This window comes from Protopterus annectens, chromosome 3.part1 (genome assembly GCF_019279795.1).
Source record: "Protopterus annectens isolate FY-2018-M chromosome 3.part1, PAN1.0, whole genome shotgun sequence".
Taxonomy (NCBI): Eukaryota; Metazoa; Chordata; order Ceratodontiformes; family Protopteridae; genus Protopterus; species Protopterus annectens.
In genome coordinates, this window is record NC_056732.1 from 1,106,023,925 (window position 1) to 1,106,045,916 (window position 21,992).

The window sequence follows — 21,992 nt, forward strand, 5'->3', positions numbered from 1 at the left end:
TTCTTTAATGAGATCTCGCTGCATCCTAATGACGTGTGCCAGGTAGTTCAGCGCCCTTACCGAGAAGGTCGCTGAACTAAACATCCGCTTCCCCAAGCGGTCCATCATCTGAGACTCCTTGCTCGGGGGATGGACTGAGGGACTCTCCTGAGCAAGTTCCCTCTTGGTGGCCACCGCCGTCAACATGGCATCTACCGGAGGCCCCTTACTCCAATGGGCACGGTCGGACGGTGGGCTGAGGATCCTATCGGGCCTCTTAGGGATTGGCTCCACGGTGTCCGGTTCCTTCCACGCCCTGGTGGTAATGAGGTCCACCAGGGGGTCGGCAGGAGGGGACACCCAAGAGGTAGACGGGCCCGCTTCAAATGCCTCCAAGAACACAGACTCGTCCGAGGAAGACATTTTGGGCAGACCACCCCCCCCCTTATACGGAGCATTTCCATGATGTCCCCAAATGACACATCCTCGGGGGGTGACCGTGGGGAGCCTTCTCCTTCCTCCAAGGCCGTGTCTTCCGTGACAGACTCGGGGGAGTCAATGTGCCTCCTTTTGCACGTATGCTTGCGAGGAACATCCTCTGGGGGGCTGTCAGAGGACTCCTCGCAAGCAGCAACCTGTTCCAGGGGAGCAGCTTGGGGCACAGAAGCAGGCTGTCCCAAGGGCCGGATGGTGGAAGCCTGACCCAGTGCAGAGGGAGCGCGGGACGGAGCCGAAACAAGTGCCGGGGGTCCGGAGACCCTCAACAGGGCCCTCTCCACTACATCAAACGCCGAAGGAGCCGACCTCGACCAAAGGATCCGACAATCGGCTCCCCCTCGGATCCGAAGAGTGGATCGGAGCCGGCGCCGAAGCGCTCGGATCCGAAGGGACAGTGCGCTCCGACACAGACGGCGCCGAAGGAGCACTGATCCCCCCGGATCCGAGGCTCGGATCCAGGCTCCGAGAGGTCGGATCCGATGCACTCGAGGGCAGGGTCGGATCCGAAGTACAAAGTACTATCGGCGCCGACCCACCCCCGGCTCCGAAGCTGCTCGGCTCCAACTGCTCCGAACCCGGGTAGCGGGTCGGAGAAGGAGCAATCGGTTTGAAAAAGGGTGTTGAGCTCCCCCCCAGAGGGGGGGGGAGGCAAGAGCACTCCCATCTGCATCTGGGCCTGGATGAACCTTCTCATCATCCGGTCCAGATCAGCATCCGAAAGGCTATACGTAGATCTCGACGAGGCTACCGAGGTAGGCCTGGAGTGCCTCCTCGATAGCCTCGACGGAGATCGGGTCTCCTCCTCCTCAGGTCCCGGTGAAAAACACACTGGAGACCGGAGCTGTGGAGGAGGAGACCGAGCCGACAATGGAGCCGACAATGGAGCCGGGGGAGAAGCCCGCTTGGCTGGCGGGGCCGAAACAGAGGTCTTGGCCCGCCGCTTATGGTGCTTCTCCCTCCGGTCCCTTTTCTTAGCATCCCTCTCCTCCGAACCAGAAACGGGAGGTTGAGTCCCAGGAGGAGGAGGGAGCAGAAGGAATAACCGTGGGTACGGTTACTCCCGAAGGAGCGGAGGTCAGAGCCGTGTCCGGCGGTAAAAGGCCCGCCAAAACAAGCTTGGACCTCCGCTCCTTCAATGCCCTGGGGTTGAACCCTGCACAAATGGAACATCCAGATGTGAGGTGTTCAACCCCCAGGCATCTAACACACCGAGTGTGGCCATCAGCTGGGGAAAGCTTATGGCCACACTCGGAGCATTTAGAAAAAATAGACTTGGGTTGCTCAGACATCCCAATCTACAACAGTAGTTACTATAACTAAAAAGTAACTAAAGAAACACAAAATCACTCACAGGCCCAACACACACACACTACGCTAACAGCGAGGGGAGGGATATAACTTTTAGATTAAACACTAAAAAGTAAATATACCAAAGGGGAAACCTACACTTTCACACAAATAACCAAAAAAAATCTTAAATTTTACAATTTAAATACTTGAAATTAGCACTTAGCTGGAGAGCTTGAAAAACAATCCGGTCACCATGCGCGGCAAACGATATCTGAGGTCATGAGGGTAGAGCAGGGCATTATGGGCGAGGGGAGGAGCTGAGAGCTTGGATCCATAGCTGGTAAACCATGCCGGTTCGGATCCGATATCGGATCCATAACCCACAGGTTGCAGGCAAATGAATCTCCTACTTCAGATCTTATATTCTTTGACAGTGAATACTACAAACAGACAAACAGGGTTGCGATGGGAACCAGGTGTGCACCCATTTATGCCAATTTGGTATTAGCAGATTGGGAACAGAACTTTGTTTTCAAATCAGAATACAAGTCCAAAATAATGTTATATTTACGATATTTGGACGATATTCTAATTTTCTGGAAGGGCTCTAAAATTGAAGCAGAGGCATTTATTAGTTATCTGAACCAAACAACTGAGTTTCTTAAACTTACAAATCACATTGATAAACATAAAATTGAGTATTTGGATATTCAGTTATATAAAGAAGATGACTGAATACACTCTAAAATTTTCCGCAAAAAAACATACAGTAATTCCTTTTGCACTATGACAGTTGCCATCCTGACCACCAAAAGACAAATGTGGTAAAGGGGGAAATGATATGGATATCCAGACTGATAAGCCAGGAAACCTGTTTCAAGGTTGAAATGACACATTTGATGGATAAGTTTAGAAATAGAGGATATCCGATGGAATTACTTTATAAATTTAGTAGAGAGATTGGAAGGAGAAGACAGTGTGATTTTTATGCCCATCCTTATGGACAACAACAGAAAACAAAACAATGTTAACACTTCTGTTAAGGACAACCCAGTCAAAATTATTCCTCTGGCACGGTTATGGAGTTTATCCCAACAGGGGCAAAAGTAAGGAATATCATGAACGCTGTATGGGATAGTGTTTTTACCCAAGAAATTAAAGATGCATTAGGCTCAGTTTCTAGGTTTATTAACAGCACAGCGTCTAATTTAAAAGAATTGTTTGAGAAAAATTCCATGAATTACGATAATAGACCCTCACGAATGAGCAAATGCGGTACATGCAGTGTGTGCAAATACATTAATGATGGACCATATGTGCAGATTTGCAGTTACAAGAGAACACTAACATGTCCAGGACACTGTAACTGTAATACAAAGATGGTTGTCTATGTGGCTACATGCCGATCATGTTCCGCGTTTTATGTTGGGATGACTACAAAGAAACTTAGACTTTGCATACTGGAACATAATAGGGGCATTAAGAATAACAAAACCACCAAATGCCCTATTTAATCACAGTAAGAGTTGTGCTGATTTTGCAAAATTTTTATTCTTTGTGATTGACAAGTTACCCAAGAAGGATTTTGGGGGAGATTTAAAAACCTTACTGGAAGTTAGGGAATGTCTGTGGCAGCTACGCCTGGATGCATCTAAGGCACCAGGCATTAATGATAGTATTTCCACAGCCTGTGTATTAAAACACAAATCTCAGTTTATATAAAGCACACTACATTTTTACAATATACTTCATGATTACCCACTTTTATGACAGAATTTTAAATGCAATGGCTTTATAGTTTTTTCAACAAGTGTGACATTTATTTATTCAACAAGTATATTAATGTATTCATCTTTGTTGTTTAAGTATATACTATGGTTGAGCTAAACGAATAGGATGCTGATGGGTTAATTTTTAAATGAATTTAGGTACTCACATGATTTATTGCCTTTAATTAGTATTTAAGTGATTACTGTTGCACTGTTTACTGAATCTGATGAAGCCCAATTGTGGGTGTGGCCTAATATGCCTGTGCAATCAGAATGAAGAATAATATGATTTTAATCAGTCCCCAGGCCAAAGGAGTTACACAAAGCACCCTCCCCACAAGACTATGTCATATACAATGCAAACCTAACCAGCTTGGCAAAACCAAGCACACATCTCCAACTGTGATGCTGCATACTGGGTGTGTCTGTTGATGCCAGATGCTGGTATTGGGATGACTGGATCACCCCTATTACCTAGGATAAGTGATCTAGTATTGGATTCTCACCCCCTACCCTCTCCTTATTGGCCTCTTCAACGCCTTGGCTGATAAAGGAAACCAGATCACATGGGTCAGAGACAGCAGAGTTTTATCCTTTACACTTTGGAGGCTAGCGAAAACTAAAGGGAGGACATAAACTAACCTTACATGCATACATTAGCATAAATAAAAGATAATCAAACATACATCACACCAGCGAGGGAGAGGAAAGGTCATTCCCAGTCATGATTGCATTATATTCCTATACAAGCCTACTGATGCATAGTGGCTCAAAAATATATTTCACTTTCTCCTACCTTAATTAGGCTCATGGGGGAAATAATATTTATCAAAATCTGTCATATACAAATTAGAATGTAAAAATGAAATGTTCATTTTAACTCCCACAGTTATGTGTACAAACTCATATACATATCCACAAGTGTGTACACTCACAGAGTTGTTTGTCTTTTCAGCTTTTCCCGGTTAGGGGTCACCACAGCGGAACTCGGGTCTGCTACTGATTGGCAGTAGATTTTTTTTATGGTGCCAAGTTGCCAGCCTGACGCCTAACCTTTAGCAAAGGCACGCCCATTCACGCATGTATTTAGTAGGCCACTTGACAGTGGGGAGGACATGCAGACTCCACACAGAAGGCACTCCAGCCGAGACTCGAACAGGAGAACCTCTTGCTGTGAGGCAACAACGCTACCGCTGCACCACCGCGGATTCACGAGTAGTGTGTACATTCACACAGTACATTTGCATTATAGATATAGATACACAGATATTTATTTGACCAGGTTGTTTTTAAATGAACTGTGATCCAACAAGATGGTCTGAACAAATGAGCTTGAAGCTGTAAATATTAGAAAACACACTGAGACTGCATGACCTAGAACCCATTACATTAAGTAAGAAGGTGCAAGAGGTGAAGTCTTCTGCATTGGGTGGCGGACTAGGAACTTGCCACACCAAATTAAAACAAACTTTGCATTCTGTGCCCATTCAGTGGAATATTTCAATAAAAAGTAATCCATTTTGTATATATAGGTTCATAGGTTCATACTAGGCTATCTGCCCTAGGGCATTTATAAGCCTAGCCAGAATGTGTTTGGCTTTCGCCACCCATTTTAAATGTATTTTGCTATGTCCTTTTTCGAGGTTAGTATACTGTGCCTCTGTCTAACAGTGACACAGAAGTGATGCCCGGGGTAAACCTACGATCTCCCATCCACTCATCAACATTCCTCTTGAAGAGAGTCAATAAGGGACTCTGCCTAACCTGGACTGGGATTTTATTCCAGAGTGAAGGGAGCCTCTGGGTTATGAATCTGTCCCTCCAGCATGTCCTATTTATTTCAGTGCTGAGGTTCAAGTCTCTCGAGCGCGTAGCTCGATGTGATTTGGATTTTCTGAGGTGCAGCATGTCCATTAATTCCGGGTTGGATATGGCTTTATACGTCAGGCACAGATCGCCTCTGAACAGGCGGTATGCCACTGAGTAGAGCTGGAGTTTCCTTAACTGGGCAGCATATGGCATCTGTTTGAGCCCTTTGATCCTCTTGGTGAGGTACTTTTGGGGTCTTTCCAGTTGCTGCAGGTGTCTGGTAAGGTACATCCCCAAAGGGGCATTGTACTCAATTATGGGCCTGATGAGGGATGAGTAAAGAGGCACGATGACCTCCCCTGATCTAGATGTGAATCCCTTCATGATTAGGTGGGCTATATAAAATGTTTTTTTAACCACTTTGGCTATGTGGTTGTCAAATGAGAGATTGCTATCAACTTGGGTCCCCAGGTCCATAATTACTTCTTCTGTACTTAATGGATTACCACCTATAAAAAAGTAATCCATTTTTACAAAGACTAAAAGCAAACAAAGCTTACCGGCTAAGTCACAAGAAATAATTTAATAAGGTATATGTAAGTGCTTTTGTTCAGAACAACAAATACTGAACTTAATCAAATAATACACGTCCCCCATTCCAAACCCTTCTATACAAAAACAGCGTCATCTAGTGACTAAATTAATATACCGCCTACTAAAAAGCAGTTTAAAAAATAATAAACAATTAAAATTCATCAGTAAAATCAACATTACATTGTGGTGAATGTGTATTTTAACAAGAGGGAGGAGCATAGGGTGACATACAAGAGTGGACGAAGATGCACACAGGTGGATTATATCTTATGTAGAAGGGCCAGTCTGAAGGAGATTGGAGACTGTAAAGTGGTGGCAGGGGAAAGTGTAGTTAGGCAGCATAGGATGGTGGTTTGTAGGATGACATTGGTGATCAAGAAGAGGAGGATGAGTGTGAGGGCAGCACCAAGGATCAAATGGTGAAAATTGAAAAAGTAATTGTGAGGTGGAGTTCAGGGAAGAGTTAAGACAGGCACTGGGTGGCAGTGAAGAGTTACCGAATAGCTGGGTAACTGCAGCAGAGCTAGTAGGAGAGATAGCTAGAAAGGTGCTTGTTGTGACATCTGGAAAGAGGAAGGAGGACAAGGAGACCTGGTGGTGGAATGAAGTAGTATAGGAGAGTATACAGAGAAAGAGGTTGGCAAAGAAGAAGTGGGATTGTCAGACAGATGAAGAAAGTAGTCAAGAGTATAAGGAGATGAGGTGCATGGCAGAGAGAGAGGTGGCGAAGGCTAAGGATAAGATGTATGAAGAGTTGTATGAAAGGTTTGACACTAAGAAGGGAGAAAAGGACCTGTACCGACTGGCTAGACAGAGGGACTGAGCTAGTAAAGATGTGCAGCAGGTAAGGATGATAAAGGATAATGAGGGAAAAGTACTCACAAGCGAGGACTGTGTGTTGAGCAGATAGAATGAGTACTTTGAGGGGTTGATGAATGAAGAGAATGAGAGGGAGAGAAGGTTGGATGATGTGCGGATAATGAATCATGAAGTGCAGTGGATTAGCAAGGAGGAAGTAAGGATAGCTATGAAGAAGATGAAAAAAAGGCTGTTGGTCCAGATGACATACCTGTGGAAGCATGGAGGTGTTTAGGTGAAATAGCAGCGGAGTTTTTAACTAGATTGTTTAATGAAATCTTGGAAAGTGAGAGGATGCTTGAGGAATGGAGAAAAAGTGTTTTGGTACTGATTTTTAGAATAAGGGTGATGTGCAGAGCTGTAGTAATTACAGAGGGATTACATTGATCAGTCACAGCATGAAGTTATGGGAAAGAGTAGTGGAAGGTATGTTAAGAAGGGAGGGATGATTAGTGATCAGCAGTATGGTTTCATGCCAGGAAAGAGCACTACAAATGCAATGTTTGCTCTGAGAGTGTTGATGGAGAAGTACAGTGAAGGTCAGAAGGAGTTGCATTGTGTCTTTGTGGACTTAGAGAAAGCATATGACAGGGTGCCTAGAGAGGAGTTGTGGTATTGTATGAGGAAGTCGGGAGTGTCAGAGAAGTATATAACAGTGGTACAGGATATGTACGAGGGTAGTGTGGCAGCAGTGAGATCTGCGGTGGGAGTGACGGATGCGTTTAAGGTGAAGGTGGGATTACATCAAGGATCAGCTCTGAGCCCTTTCTTATTTGCAATGGTCATGGACAGGTTGACAGGTGAGATCAGACAGGAGTCCCCGTGGACTATTATCTTTGCAGATGGCATTGTGATCTGTAGTGAGAGTAGGGAACACGTGGAGGAGACCCTGGAGAGGTGGAGATATGCTCTAGAGAGAAGAGGAATGAAGGTCAGCAGGACTAAGACAGAATATGTGTATGTGAATGAGAGGGAGGATAGAGGAATGGTGAGGATACAGGGAGTAGAGGTGGTGAAGGTGGATGAGTTTAAATACTTGGGATCAACAGTTCAGAGTAATGGTGAGTGTGGAAGAGAGGCGAAGAAGAGAGTACAGGCAGGATGGAGTGGGTGGAGAAGAGTGTCAGGAGTGATTTGTGACAGGCGAGTACCAGTAAGAGTGAAAGGGAAGGTCTACAAGAGGGTAGTGAGACCAGCTATGTTATATGGGTTGGAGACAGTGGCATTGACAAAAAGGCAGGAGTCAGAGCTTGACGTGGCAGATTTGAAGATGTTAAGATTTGCACTGGGTGTGATGAGGATGGACAGGATTAGGAATAAGTATATTAGAGGGTCAGCCCAGGTTGAAAGGTTTGAAGACAAAGCCAGAGAGGCAAGATTACGTTGGTTTGGACATGTGCTGAGGAGGGATGCTGAGTATATTGGGAAAAAGATGCTAAGGATGAAGCTGCCAGGTAACAGGAAGAGAGGAAGGCCTAAGATAAGGTTTATGGATGTGGTGAGAGAGGACATGCAGGTGGTTGGTATGACAGCGCAAGATGCAGAGGACAGGAAGAAATAGAAACAGTTGATCCGCTGTGGCGTCCCCTAACGGGAGCAGCCAAAAAGAAGTAGTAGTAAAATCAGCATTACACTTTTCCATATTTTAACAACAACAAACTGGAAATTGTTGTTACATCATTAAGATCAGGGGCATTGGCTGCGTCCAAAGTCAATTGTCAATACAGTTCACATGTTTCTAACAGTGTTACCCAATTCCACCTCTTAAATTCAAACACTTTTGCAAGAATAAAGATTTTTTAATTTAGTAGAATATATAAAGTGTTTATACAATGTGTTCTTAACATTTTAAAATTGCACAGACATGCTGATAAACTCTCTTCTTGAGGGAACCTTTAGTTTTCCCTATATGAAATGCTGGACAAGCCAAACAATTTTACTTATACACCACTCCTTTTGTGTTGCAATTAAATCTATCATTTGGGGCGAGTGCATTGGAGAGATGACTCAACATCAAATTAGCCCCCTTCCAAATAAATCTACACTGTCATCAGCAACCACATTTGGACATACCCCTGAAACACCTTCCATATCATTAAAATACAACACTAAATTAAGTTTACACACAAATCGTTTCAATTCCTGGAGATTTTCACCAAACTGAAACTACCCATAAGAGCAAATGTAAATCCTTTGCTAAACAGATCACCATACAAAGGAGTAACTTTCAAGTGACTGTAATTAAATATACTAAACCCCTCCCAATGTTGGTATGTCCAAATGTGGTTGCTGCTGGCAAATTACTCAGCTTGTTCCGCATTTTATATACGGAAAACTAAAGGTCCCTACAAGGAGAAAATTTATCAACATGTTTAGGCAATTTCAAAACAGGATTTTAAAAACACACTGCATAAACACTCTATAGATTGTGATGAACCAAGGGAACCAAAAACCACGGAAACACGCATGGAAAGCGCCAAGCCACTCAGGAGAAATTCAATAAGCGATAGAAATTCTTTATTTAAAAATCCTTTTGAAGTGCGCTTTTAACATACACTTTTCGTCAGAGCGCCTGCCCCGACTTCTTCAGAAAGATTCAGGAAATCACCCTATCACTCTATAGATTGTACTAATTTTTTAAAAATTCTCTTTATTCTTGAGAAAGTGTTTGAACTTGAGAGCGGTGGAAACTGGGCAGCACTATTAGAAACATGTGTACTGTATTGGCAAATGACTTTAGATGCAACCAATGACACTGGTCTTAATCATAGAGTACAGGTGTGTAAAAGCTTAACTTAACAGTAGATGTCCTTGCCTTCACTGCTGCAGTATTCTTTACTATATGGGATTCCCTGCTGCAAAAGTATGGACATCCAGCCAGCCTACCAAAGACTACTTGTTGCTCATTTAAAAGGTACACCAAACGTCACCCAAACACTCCTTGTGTAGCATAGGGCATAAAGGTGACATTCAGGCCTACCATAAAGAGAAATGAGTGCCCCAGTTGGAACACCAGTCCAAGGAACCAAAGAGGTAATCTGTATATCCAAGAAGGCAAGAGACTAGAGGGATGGAGGGAGGGAGTGAATACTGTAGCAGTAAAGGCAAGGACATCTACCTTTATGATAAGATTTTACACAACTGTACTATGTCCTTATATTCACTGCTGCAGTATCCTTTACCATATGGGAGACTGCCAAAGCTCAAGAGGAAACTTGCTTGGGGGAAGGAGCAGATGATTCCCCTAAAAAGCCATGAAGAATGGCACTAGCAAAACCAGCCCTCTCTCTAAAGATACCATTGAACTTCTAGTGCTTGGTAAATGTATGCACAAAAGTATAGGCAGCTGCTTCAAGAATAGAGTTTAAGCCCTTGAGAAAAGCACCAGAAGAAAGCACAGCTCTTGTAGAATGAGCCTTAACTGAAGAAGGATGGTTCTTGCCATGAAAAGTGTAACAAAAAGAAATAGCCTTAGAAATCCAAAAAGAAACATTTTGCTTGGATAAAGCAAGTCCCAAAGATCTAGGATGAAAAGAAAAGTACAGTTGTGTACACTTAAAATGTAGATGTTCGAGTGTATTCACTGTTGCAGTCATTACATTTGGGTAATCCTGCTGGCAGGATGCCCTCAGTTGGCCTGAATTCCAAAGTCCTGGGTCCTGCATTGGCTGCTGTCACCCCTTCCCTGATGTCAGGTCGTCAGGGGTATAAAAGATGCGGCCGATGCCATTTTCTTTAGTTTTTCTTGCCCCAGATGTCAGGTGCCCCCTAAAAGGGTAGCCAACATTTATATATATATATATATATATATATATATATATATATATATATATATATAAATACATGCACCAATATAAACTTTACCTTCATCTACAAGCAAATACACCACATAGGCTGTATAAATCAGAGAAGGAAAGATAGGTTCCATCAGAAGAAAGGGGGATGGCCGGTGGGCAACCTGGACTGCAAGAGTGAATACACTCGAACATCTACATTTATGGTAAGTGTACACAACTGTACTATGTTCTTCGTGTTTCACTGTTGCAGTCATTACATTTGGGTAGAGTCCCAAAGCCATGGATGGGAGGCTGGAGCTAAACATCATTAGGAGCGCCTATGAGGCCCTGCAGAACTGCAGTGGCAAAGCCTGCCCTGGATTTAGAGTAGAGTGGCAGATGATAGTGCTTTGTGAAGGTGTGCACTGAACTCCAAGTAGCAGCCTCTAAAATGTCCTTGGGTTGGTACTCCCCTGAGAAAGGCTGCTGAAGTGGCTGCAGCTCTGGTTGAATGTGGCCTAATGCCCTTAGGCACTGGCTTGCCATGGTGTAAGTAGCAGAAACGAATGCAGTGGCCTATCCACTTTGAAATAGTCTGCTTTGAGATAGCCTTTCCTTAGCATATGCCACTAGTAATTGCTCTGTCTTTCTGAGAACTTTGATTCTGTCCAAGTAGAATCTAAGCTGTCTGTGTACGTCCAAAGAATGCAGAATTCTCTCCCCCTTAATCTGCGGATTTGGAAAAAAAGTTGGCAGATGAATAGTCTGGTTAAGAGCCACACTGGACACCACCTTAGGCATAAATGTTGGGTTTGTCCTCAGAGAGATAAAAAATGATAAAAAGTTTCACAGCCATGAGTGCCTGTAGCTCTGAAACTCGTCTTGCAGAAATTATTGCTAGGAGCAGAGCTGTTTTCCAAGATAAAAACTTTATATCAGCAGTAGCAGCTGGCTCAAAAGGAGGCAGGGTGAGTTTTTCCAAGACATAGTTGAGGTCCCATGCAGGCATTGGTGATCTCATTGGAGGCCTTACATTTTTGGCTCCTCTGAGGTACTGTTTTAATAAGGGATGAGAAAAGATTGCTGGATCTGTATTGTAATGAGCTGAAATGGCAGAGGCATGGATTTTAATAGATGAAAAAGATAGGCCTTTGTCCAGCATGTCAGTTAAGTATTGCAAAATCTGAGGAATATTTGGCACAGCTGCATCAGTTCCTTGTGCCTGGTTCCAAGCAACAGAATCTCTTCCATTTTCTGGCATAAGATTTTCTAGTACTAGGCCTTCTGGCCTCCAAAATGACATCCATCACACCTTTATTGAGGTGTGTGTTTTGTATGACTACATTATCCGCCGTGCTGCCAGAGTTGGCTGTGTAGGATTTGATTGTTTTGCTGGGACAGTAGATGAGGTATTAGAGGTAAGGTCCAAGTTGGGCACTGAGACAAGGTCTTTAGGATTGGAAAAGTACAGTTTTGTACCTACCATAAATGTAGATGTTCGAGGATCCACATTGCTGCAGTCCTAACCATTGGGTAGTCCGCTGTCCCAGTCGGCCCGAATACCAAAGTATATGGCTGACGTCGGTCACGGCGCATTAGTCTGACGTCAGGACGTCAGGGTACTAATGCGCATGACCGACGTCATATCCTCAGTCTTTTCTTGCCCCAGATGTCAGAAGACCCTAAAAAGAAAAGGCCAAAACCAAAAACACCAAACACTCCTGCACCAAAAATATGTACAATATATACAAAAATACAAGAGTACAACCTCACCCACACAACCACCCCTAAACACAGAGGGAAGGAGGGAGGAATTGGACTGCAGCAATGTGGATCCTCGAACATCTACATTTATGGTAGGTACAAAACTGTACTATGTTCTTCATTCCACATTGCTGCAGTCCTAACCATTGGGTAGAATCCCAAAGCAGAGGTAAGGGAGGCTGGCAAATCATAAAGAAGCAGGAGCTGTCAACATGCCTTGCAAAATAGCTGTGGCAAAACCAGCCCTAGATTTAGAGTAGAGAGGAAGGTGGTAATGCTTAGAGAAAGTATGTACTGAACTCCAAGTAGCTGCCTCCAAAATATCCTTAGTTGCCACCCCCCTTAGAAATGCTGTTGAAGTGGCAGTAGCCCTAGTGGAATGAGGCCTAATCCCAGCTGGAATCTCCTTGCCATGATGGGAATAACAAAATGCAATGCAAAACCCAATCCACTTAGAAATAGTTTGTTTTGACACAGGCTTGCCCTGAGAACTCAAAGCAAAAGAAACAAACAACTGCTGAGACTGCCTAAAATCCTTGGTCCTGCTTAAATAATAACGCAACTGCCTGTGTACATCTAAAGTGTGCAAAATCTTTTCCCCCTTATTTTGGGGATCTGCATAGAAAGTAGGCAAATGAATAGTTTGGTTTAAAGCCACACTAGAAACCACCTTAGGCATAAAAGAAGGATTAGTACGTAATGATACCCTATCCTTATGGAAAATCAAAAAAGGCTCTACCGCCATAAGGGCCTGCAATTCAGAAACCCTTCTTGCAGAAGTAATGGCCAACAAAAAGCAGTCTTCCATGACAAGTATTTCAATTCAGCAGTAGCCGAGGCTCAAAAGGTTGTAGAGTAAGTTTCTCCAACACAAAATTGAGATCCCAAGCAGGAGTAGGAGCTCTTGGGGTCTTATATTCTTTGCCCCTCTAAGAAATTGCTTGAACAAAGGATGCGAAAACAATGGTGGGTCACAATCATAGTGAGCTGAAATTGCTGCAGCATGAATCTTAATGGAAGAGAAAGACAAACCTTTGTCCAATAACTCAGTAAGATATTGAAGAGCCACACTCAAATTAGGCTCAGAAATCTCCAAATTCTTTGCTGCACTCCAAAATAAAAATCTCTTCCATTTTTCTGCGTACACTTTCCTTGTACTAGGTCTTCTGGCTTCCATAATCACATTTAAAACTTGTTGAGGAAGTTGAGACCTGCTGTGTTTCAAAACAGAATATGCCAGGCTGTTAGATGGAGAGAGTGAAGCTTGACATTGAGCAGGTGACCGTCCCTCTGAGACAACAGGTGTGGAATCAAAGGTAAAGGCCATGGAGGTTTCCTTACCAGACTCCTCAGTAATGGGTACCAGTGTTGTCGAGGCCAATCTGGAGCTATTAAAATCATCCTTGGCTTGTCTTGTCTGACCTTTAGGAGCACCTTTGGAAGAAGAGGCAGAGGTGGAAAGGCATACACATGAAGATTTTTCCAACTGAAAGAAAGAGCATCCACTTTCCAAGCTGTGTGATGAAACCTCTTTGTGCAAAACTTTGGCAGCTGGTGGTTTAGTGGAGAAGCGAACAGATCTATGTCTGGAGTTCCCCATGACACTGTCAATTTCAAATACATGAAGATCCAGTTTCCACTCGTGGGGATCCATGATTTGTCTGCTTAACACATCTGCTAAGGAGTTCTGTGCTCGGCAGAAACCTTGCCTGAAGAGTTATATGCAAGCTGGCAGTCTCCCATAAAATCATTGCTTGCCTTCACAACGGATAACAATGTGTTCCCCTTGTTTGTTGATGTACCACATGACAGTTGTGTTGTCTGTTAGAATCAACACCTGCCCTGGAAGAAGTAACTCCTTGAAAGCCATTAATGCAAACTGGACTGCTAACATCTCCTTCATGTTGATATGTAGATGCTGTAGTCTGCCAGGCCACTTGTCTTGTATCCACTTTCCATTTAGATGAGCTCCCCAAGCAATGTCTGAGGCATCTGTCGTTAGAATCTGACTCGCCTCTGGCCGGGTCACAGAGAGTCCCTTGTTTAGGTGACAATCCTGAGCCCACCACAAAAATTCCTTCTGAATGCAAGGTATTATTTGAATGACAGTGTCCAAATCCTGGCAGTGCTGTGTCCATACATTTTTGAGATACCATTGCAGCTTCCTCATATGCAGTTTGGCATTGGGAAGCACCAGAATACAAGATGCCATGAACCCTAAGGCTTGAAGGACTGTCCTTGCAGTCAGCCCGGACTGAAGAGATAGTTGATGGAAGTAAATGGAAAGATTCTTTTGTTTGTCCGGGGTTAAAAAGGCCATCTGGGCTGCTGTATTCAGTCTCACACCCAGAAAGCACATGTCTTGAGAGGGTACTAGACTGGACTTTATTTCGTTCACAGAATACCCTAGGCATCTTAGCACTGCTATCACATATTCCAAATGCTGTAAAAGGTCTTCCTTTTCTTGAGCCAGAATCAGGCAGTCGTCCAAGTAAGGATAGATTTGAATTCCTTTTAGCCTGAAGTAAGCTATCACTGGAGCCAGAACCTTTGTGAATACTCTGGGCAGTAGATAAGCCAAAGGGCAATGCAGAGAACTGATAATGGGAATTTCCAGCTCAAACGCAGATACTTCCTGCAACTTAGTCTGATAGGCACATGAAGGTAAGCCTCCTTGAGATCTAAAGTTACCATCCAGTGATCTTTGCCCAGCAGAGGTAAAAGCTGTTGTAACGTCAACATTTTGAACTTGGGAATGTCCAGATAAGTGTTGAGGATAGATAAATCCAAAATTGGTCTCCATGTGTTCCCCTTCTTTGGTACTAGGAACAGGCGAGAATAAAATCCTAGGCCCCTTTCTGGCACAGGAACTGGCTGAATGGCCCCTATTTGGAGTAACAGAGAAATTTGCTTGTGAGCCTCTTTTCTTTGTAGAGGAGGAATGTCTGGCATGCCTTTGAAAGGAGGCAAGGTATGGAAATAAAACCTGTAACCGTGGTGAATGATATCCAAAACCCATCTGTCTTGGGTAATTAAATCCCAATTTTCTTTGAAAAGAGCCAACCTTCCTCCCAAAGGTGCTGCCAGACGAGCACGTACTGGCAGCTGAAAAGGCAGGTCATTGGGTCTGTTTACGAAAGGACTGACCCCTGCCCTCACCAGAAGACTGAGCAGGTGAACTCCCTGTTCTAGGCCTAAAAGAACCTTGAGCTCTGCCCCTACCACGCCTAGACCTACCCCTAGACTGGGAATCATAAGCAGGATATGTCCATCCCTTAGTAGGCCAATTTCTACTAAACTTGGAGGCTGCACCTGCAAAAATCTTTAACAGTTTGCATAGACTTAGCCTTGTCCTCCATTTTCTTTAAAACTGCTTCCACAGGTGAACCAAACAACACGTCAGACTGTAAAGGAGCATCCAAAATCCTTGTCTTAACATGCTCAGCTAAATTCTGATCCCTCAACCAGGCGTGCCTACGAAGAACAGAACCAGTGGCAGCCACCCTCGAGGAGGCCTGCACAGCATCAAAACCACATTGCAAGGAATGCTTACCCACCTGTTCAGACACATGAACTAAATCCTGCAACTCTTTACACTCAATACCTTCCGCCAGAGCATCCACCTTAGACTTCAATTGTGAAAGGAGATAATTTTGATATTTTAACATGTGAAACTGGAAATTCAACGCCCTCATGGCTAAAGTGGAAGAAGTATACACTTTCTTTCCCCATCTATCCAAAGCCCTTGCCTCTTTATCAGGAGGAACAGGATTTTTAACAACAGAAGCCTTAACACCTTTAGGCCCCTGAGAGACAGTTTCGGGTCTGCCCTAGGACTCTTAAAAAGATATTTATGAGCTTCAGGCACCCTATAGTACCTATCCGGTTTAACTGGGGCAGGAGGCAAAGAATCAGGGTTCAGGGAAGCCTCTGCAAAAACATCTTCCACCACATTCAGAACAGGAGGTATAGCTAAAGGCCTATGCTGGGGTAAAAACAAGAATTCCCTAAGCCTCTTCCTGCAATCAGAGAAATCTTGACCTTCCCATTTAAAATGCTCCCTCATGGAATGAAGAGTCTCTGAAAATGAAAAATCCTCAGGAGGAGAAGCTGAAGGAGTAGAGTCATCCACATCAGAATCAGAATAAGGAGGATACTCCTGCAAGTCTTCAGTCGAGGGCTCGGAAGCTTCGGAACACTGCTCAAAACTCTCAAACTCAGGTTCCACCCTAGGCCTCTTATCAGGAGGGGGCATAGAACCTCTAATCATAGTAATCAAATCCTCTGCCATTTTAAGCATATGTTTCTTAGGCAAAGATCCTGAAGAGCTAGGAGAAACCCCCACTGAAGTTAAACCTGGCCTGCCTCTCAAAGAAGCCTTGGAAACAGAAGGGGAGGCTCTAACCACCTTAGGAAGAGAGGGAAGAACAGCCACCTGAGAAGCCCCTTCAGCCTGGCCTACCTCCTGAGAGGACACATCCTGTAACAGTAAAGTCTCTCCCTGAGACTCCAAAGAAAGTCCTGGCAGAACCTCCGGCTCCACTGAGCCTTCTAAAGAACCGACGTCCGGGACTGTCGGTTCTTCCCCTAGGCTTTGCTGCTTTGTCCTTGCGCTTTTTGGAAGCGGCGGAGCATCCGGCGGCATTTTATAATTACAACGCTTCCCAAAACTAACCTGGCACAGTCTAACCTTCTCTTAATAGTGCGTTTGTTAAATCTAGCACAAGAGCGGCATCCAACAACGTCGTGCTCAGGCCCTAAACAAGGTATACACAAAGTATGGTAATCCCTATGAGGTATCTGTTTCCCACAAGAAATACAGTTATTCACTTTTTCTGACATCCGGTTAAATACTGAGGCAAGAAAAAACCAAAATATTCCCCAGCGGGGTACTTAGCCAACTTTGATTCGGTCTGAAACTCCGACTTCAGAAAATTTCAGAACGCCAACCTGCACTCGCAAAACTGCTTCTGCATCGGACCATGCGGCAAAAAAGACTGAGGATATGACGTCGGTCATGCGCATTAGTACCCTGACGTCAGACTAATGCGCCGTGACCGACGTCAGCCATATACTTTGGTATTCGGGCCGACTGGGACAGCGGACTACCCAATGGTTAGGACTGCAGCAATGTGGAATGAAGAACATCCAGTACTGCCAGGGCCAGTCTGGGGCAATCAGTATCATTTTTGGCTTCTCCTGTCTGACCTTTAGGAGTACCTTGGGGAGTAGAGGCAGTGGGGGAAAGGCATATACTGATAGGTTCTTCCAGCTGAACGATAGGGCGTCCACTTTCCATGCTCGTCTGTGATACGTCCTTGTACAGAATCTTTTTAGTTGGTAGTTGTGAGGGGAAGCAAATAGATCTATGTCCAGGCATCCCCATTTCCTTGTTATCATGCTGAAGACTTGTGGATTCAGCTGCCACTCGTGGGGATCCATGAGGTTTCTGCTTAGTTTGTCTGCCAGAGTATTTTTCCTTCCTGGCAGGAATTGTGCCTGCAGATGTACTTGGTAAGTTAATGCTGTGTTCCCACAAACTCATGGCTAGTCTGCAAAGGGGGTAAGAATGTGTGCCCCCCTGATTGTTTATATACCACATGACCGTGGTGTTGTCTGTCTTTATCAGTAGTTGTCCCGGATGAAGTAGGTCCTTGAAGGTTGTCAGGGCATTCTGAACAGCTAGCAACTCATTTTGATTGATGTGTAGATGCATTTGGGTTGAGGACCATGTGCCCTGAATGCATCTTCCTGCCATGTGGGCCCCCCAGGCATAATCTGATGCATCCGTTGTTAGTGTCTGCCTGGCTGAGGGTAATGTGAATGGCTGTCCCTTGTTTTGGTGACAAGCCTTTGCCCACCATCGAAACTCCTGTTGTAGGCAGGGAATGAGAGTAATCATTGTTTCCAGGCTGTGGCAATGTCGAGTCCAAACACTTTTTTAGGTACCATTGAAGTTTCCTCATATGCAGTCTTGCATATGGAATTAGTAGGATGCAGGATGCCATGAAGCCCAAAGCCTGCAGAATTTTTCTTGCAGATAACTGGGCCTTCGTTGCCAACATTTTGAAATAGGTAGTCAGTTGCCTCTGTTTGTCTGGCGTGAGATAAACCATCTGGGCAGTTGTATTTAAGTTTGCACCCAGGAATATTATCTCTTGAGAGGGTACTAGTTTTGATTTCTTTTCGTTGACTGTGTACCCTAGGCATGTTAGAAGTCTTTTCACAAATGCCAGATGCTGTAGAAGAATGTCCTTGTTCTCTGCTTGAATTAGACAGTCATCCAAGTAAGGATATATTTGTATTCCTCTTTGTCTGCAGAATGCAGTTACTGGTGCCAGGCACTTTGTAAAGACCCTGGGCGCAGTAGATAAGCCAAAGAGCAGTGCAGAGAATTGGTAATGCATTGAGCCAGCCTTGAATCTGAGGTATCTTCTGCATGACTGTCTGATTGGGACATGCAGGTATGCCTCTTTTAGGTCTAGAGTCACCAGCCAAGTGTTCTTGCCCAGCATGGGCAGAAGCTGCTGTAAAGTCATCATCTTGAATTTTGGTATATCCAAGAATGTGTTCAAAATAGACAGGTCCAGTATTGGCCTCCAGGCCTTGTCCTTTCCCGTTACCAAGAACAGCCCTGAGTGAAATCCTTGCCCCTGCTCTTGCTCTGATACTTGTTGAATGGCCCCCATGTCCATGAGGGATGAGACATGTTTTTGTGCCTCTGCCCATTGTTTTTTGGCAGATCTGGCCAGCCGTTTGCCTTTGGCAGAGTATGGAAATGGAACTTGTACCATTGTGACACGATATTTAGAACCCACTTGTCCTGGGTTATAATGTGCCAATTTTGAGAAAAAAGTGCTAATTTTCCCCCTAAGGGTGCTGCCAGGAGATAAGTGCTTGGTGCAGGCAGGGGGAAGTCATTGGGACTGTTTCCTGTATGGTTGTGATTTGTCTTCACCAAGTTTGGAGGTAGAAGCACTCCATTGCTTTGACCTGTAGGAACCTTGCGCTTGGGATCTGCCTCTAGGGCGTCTGGATCTGCCCCTTTGAGGCCTGTCTGACACAGGAAAGGACCAATTCTTTGTAGGCCAGTGTCTACTAAACCTAAGTGGCTGTACTTGTAAAAAAATCTTTGACAGTTTGCATAGATTTAGCTTTGTCCTCCATTTTCTTTAACACCTCCTCTGCCTTAACACCAAACAAAGTATCATGCTGTAAAGGTGCATCTAATAATTTAACTTTGACATTATCAGGCAGATTTTGTTCCTTTAACCAAGCATGCCTCCTAATTATAGAACCCGTAACTGCGGCCCTGCAAGAGGCCTCCAAAGAATCAAAACCACATTGCAAAGTATGCTTTCCAACTTGTTCAGCTGCATGCAATAAATCCTGCATTTCCTTGTTTTCTACACATTCAGAGTTTAATAACATTTTCTGTTTAAGCAATGCCATGACATGTTGCTGATATCTGAGCATATGAAACTGACAGTTTAAGGCCCTTACAGCCAAGGTAGCAGATGTGTAAACCTTTTTTCCCCCATCTATCCAGTGCCCTAGAATCTCTGTCAGAGGGGGCAGGGTTTTTTGCAGCGGAAGCCTTAACTCCTTTGGGACCCTGTGAAATAGTTTCTGGGTCTGCAGCAGGGTTTTTAAAAAGGAATTTATGAGAGTAAAGAACCCTGTAATATCTGTCAGGCTTAACAGGATCTGGAGGTAAGGAGTCAGGGGTCAGACTAGCCTCCGTAAACGCATCATCTACAATATCTAACACAAGTGGAATGGCTATTGGCCTGTTTTGAGGTAGTAAAAGGAAATCCCTGAGCCTCTTTTTAGATTCTGAAAAATCTTGGCTCTCCCAGTGGAAATGCTCCCTCATGGTATTCAAGGTTTCCCCAAAAGAATAGTCCTTTTGAGGAGAAGCTGAAGGTATAGATTCTTCAGCATCAGAATCCTCATAAGGGAGAAGAGAATATTCCTGATCGGAAGAGGAATCAGAAGAAATAGAAACCTGATCTGAAGATTCAGTCAGTCTCTTGCCTAGGCCTCTTATCAAGAGGGGGATGGGAACCCCTGATCAAGGTAATTAAGTCTTCGGCCATTTTGAGCATCTGTTTTTTGGGCATAGAGGCCTGCCCATGTGGCGCTCGAGTTTGTTTCTTTGCTTTAGAAGGAGCTTTAGTCTTTGCCTTTAAAGCTGAGGTTGGTTTAATGTAAAGATATTTAGATCTGAATACACCCTCAGAAGCCGGTGCCTGCTCAGCGGCTCCAGACACATCTGAAGGTATAGTATCTGAGGCTCCAATACCTTGAGTTTCCAGCGGCATAGCCGACTCCACGTGGGAGTTGGTAGCAGCCTGCGACTCTAAAGTAGCGGGTATCAGGGGCTGTGAAAGCACCTCACTGAGAACCGGCGAACTGGCGACTGGCCTAGGAGAAGCTTCATCTGTTTTGGTCCTCAGTTGTCTATCTCTCTCCTTTTCTTTGCGTTTTTAGTGAACTCCGGTAGTCAGATGGCTATCCGATGACATTTCTGGATAATTAAACCGGCGTCCAAAATAATTTAAAGCAAAATCATACCAACGCTTAATAGTGCGTTGGTTAAATCTAGCACAAAGCTGACAACCAGAAACGTGATCAGGGCCTAAGCAAGGAATACAGTAAGAATGAAAGTCCTTATGAGGTATTTGCTTTCCACAAGAAATACAATTATTAACTTTTTCTGATATCGGTCTGGAGCAAGAAAAAAGTTTCCCCAACGGGGTACTTAGCTTTATTGAAGACTTCTGATCTGAAACACGAACACGAAAATCTCAGGAGTCGGCCGACCGGCACTTGCGAACTGCTTCTGCTTCGGGAACCGCGCGGCAAGAGAAACTAAAGAAAATGGTGTCGGCTGCATCTTTTATACCCCTGACGACCTGACTTCAGGGAAGGGGCGACAGCAGCTGATGCAGGACCCAGGACTTTGGAATTCAGGCCGACTGAGGGCAACCTGCCAGCAGGATAATCCAAATGTAATGACTGCAAGAGTGAACACGAAGAACATCAAATAAGTGATCAGATTTTCTAATAGCCTTAGTCTTATCCAAATAAACCCCAAGTTGCCCATGCACATCACCCTCTCACTGTCATCTTGCAGAGTGAGGAAAAAAGTAGGCAGATTAATAGACTGGTTAAGTGAAAGCTCATTAACCACTGTAGGCATAAAAAAAATATGCAAGAACACTCTATCCTCATGAAAGATCAAAAAGGAGGACAAGCCGTAAGGGCCTGCAACTCAAGACATCCTCCTGGCAGAAGTAAGAGCTAATAAAAGAACAGTCTTCCAGGAAAGCAAGGAGGCTGAAGCAGCAGGCTCAATAAGAGCCTGAGTCATGTTCTCCAAAACAAAGTTAAGATCCCAGGGAGGAGGAACAGGCTTCCTGGGAGGTCTAACATTAAGGACACCTTTAAGAAATTGTTTCACCTTAAATCCAGAAGCTAGAGGAGGAGAAAAAGACAAACAAGCAGCGATAGCTCATAAGTGGGTCTTAATAGAAGAATAAGCCCAATGAGCATTGAGCAACTCTCACAAATGAGAGAGAACCAAAGGAACATCAACAGTAAGTGGGTCCAGGTTGCAAGACAGACACCAAATAGAAAACCTCTTCCATTT

At 44.3% G+C, this 21,992-nt stretch overlaps 1 protein-coding gene across 13 annotated transcripts in view; it reads right to left on the bottom strand.

Annotated features, from left to right (window-relative positions):
- Positions 1 to 21,992, bottom strand: part of PTK2 (protein tyrosine kinase 2) — a 4,250,095-nt gene that overhangs the window by 128,919 nt on the left and 4,099,184 nt on the right. The window lies entirely within an intron of this gene.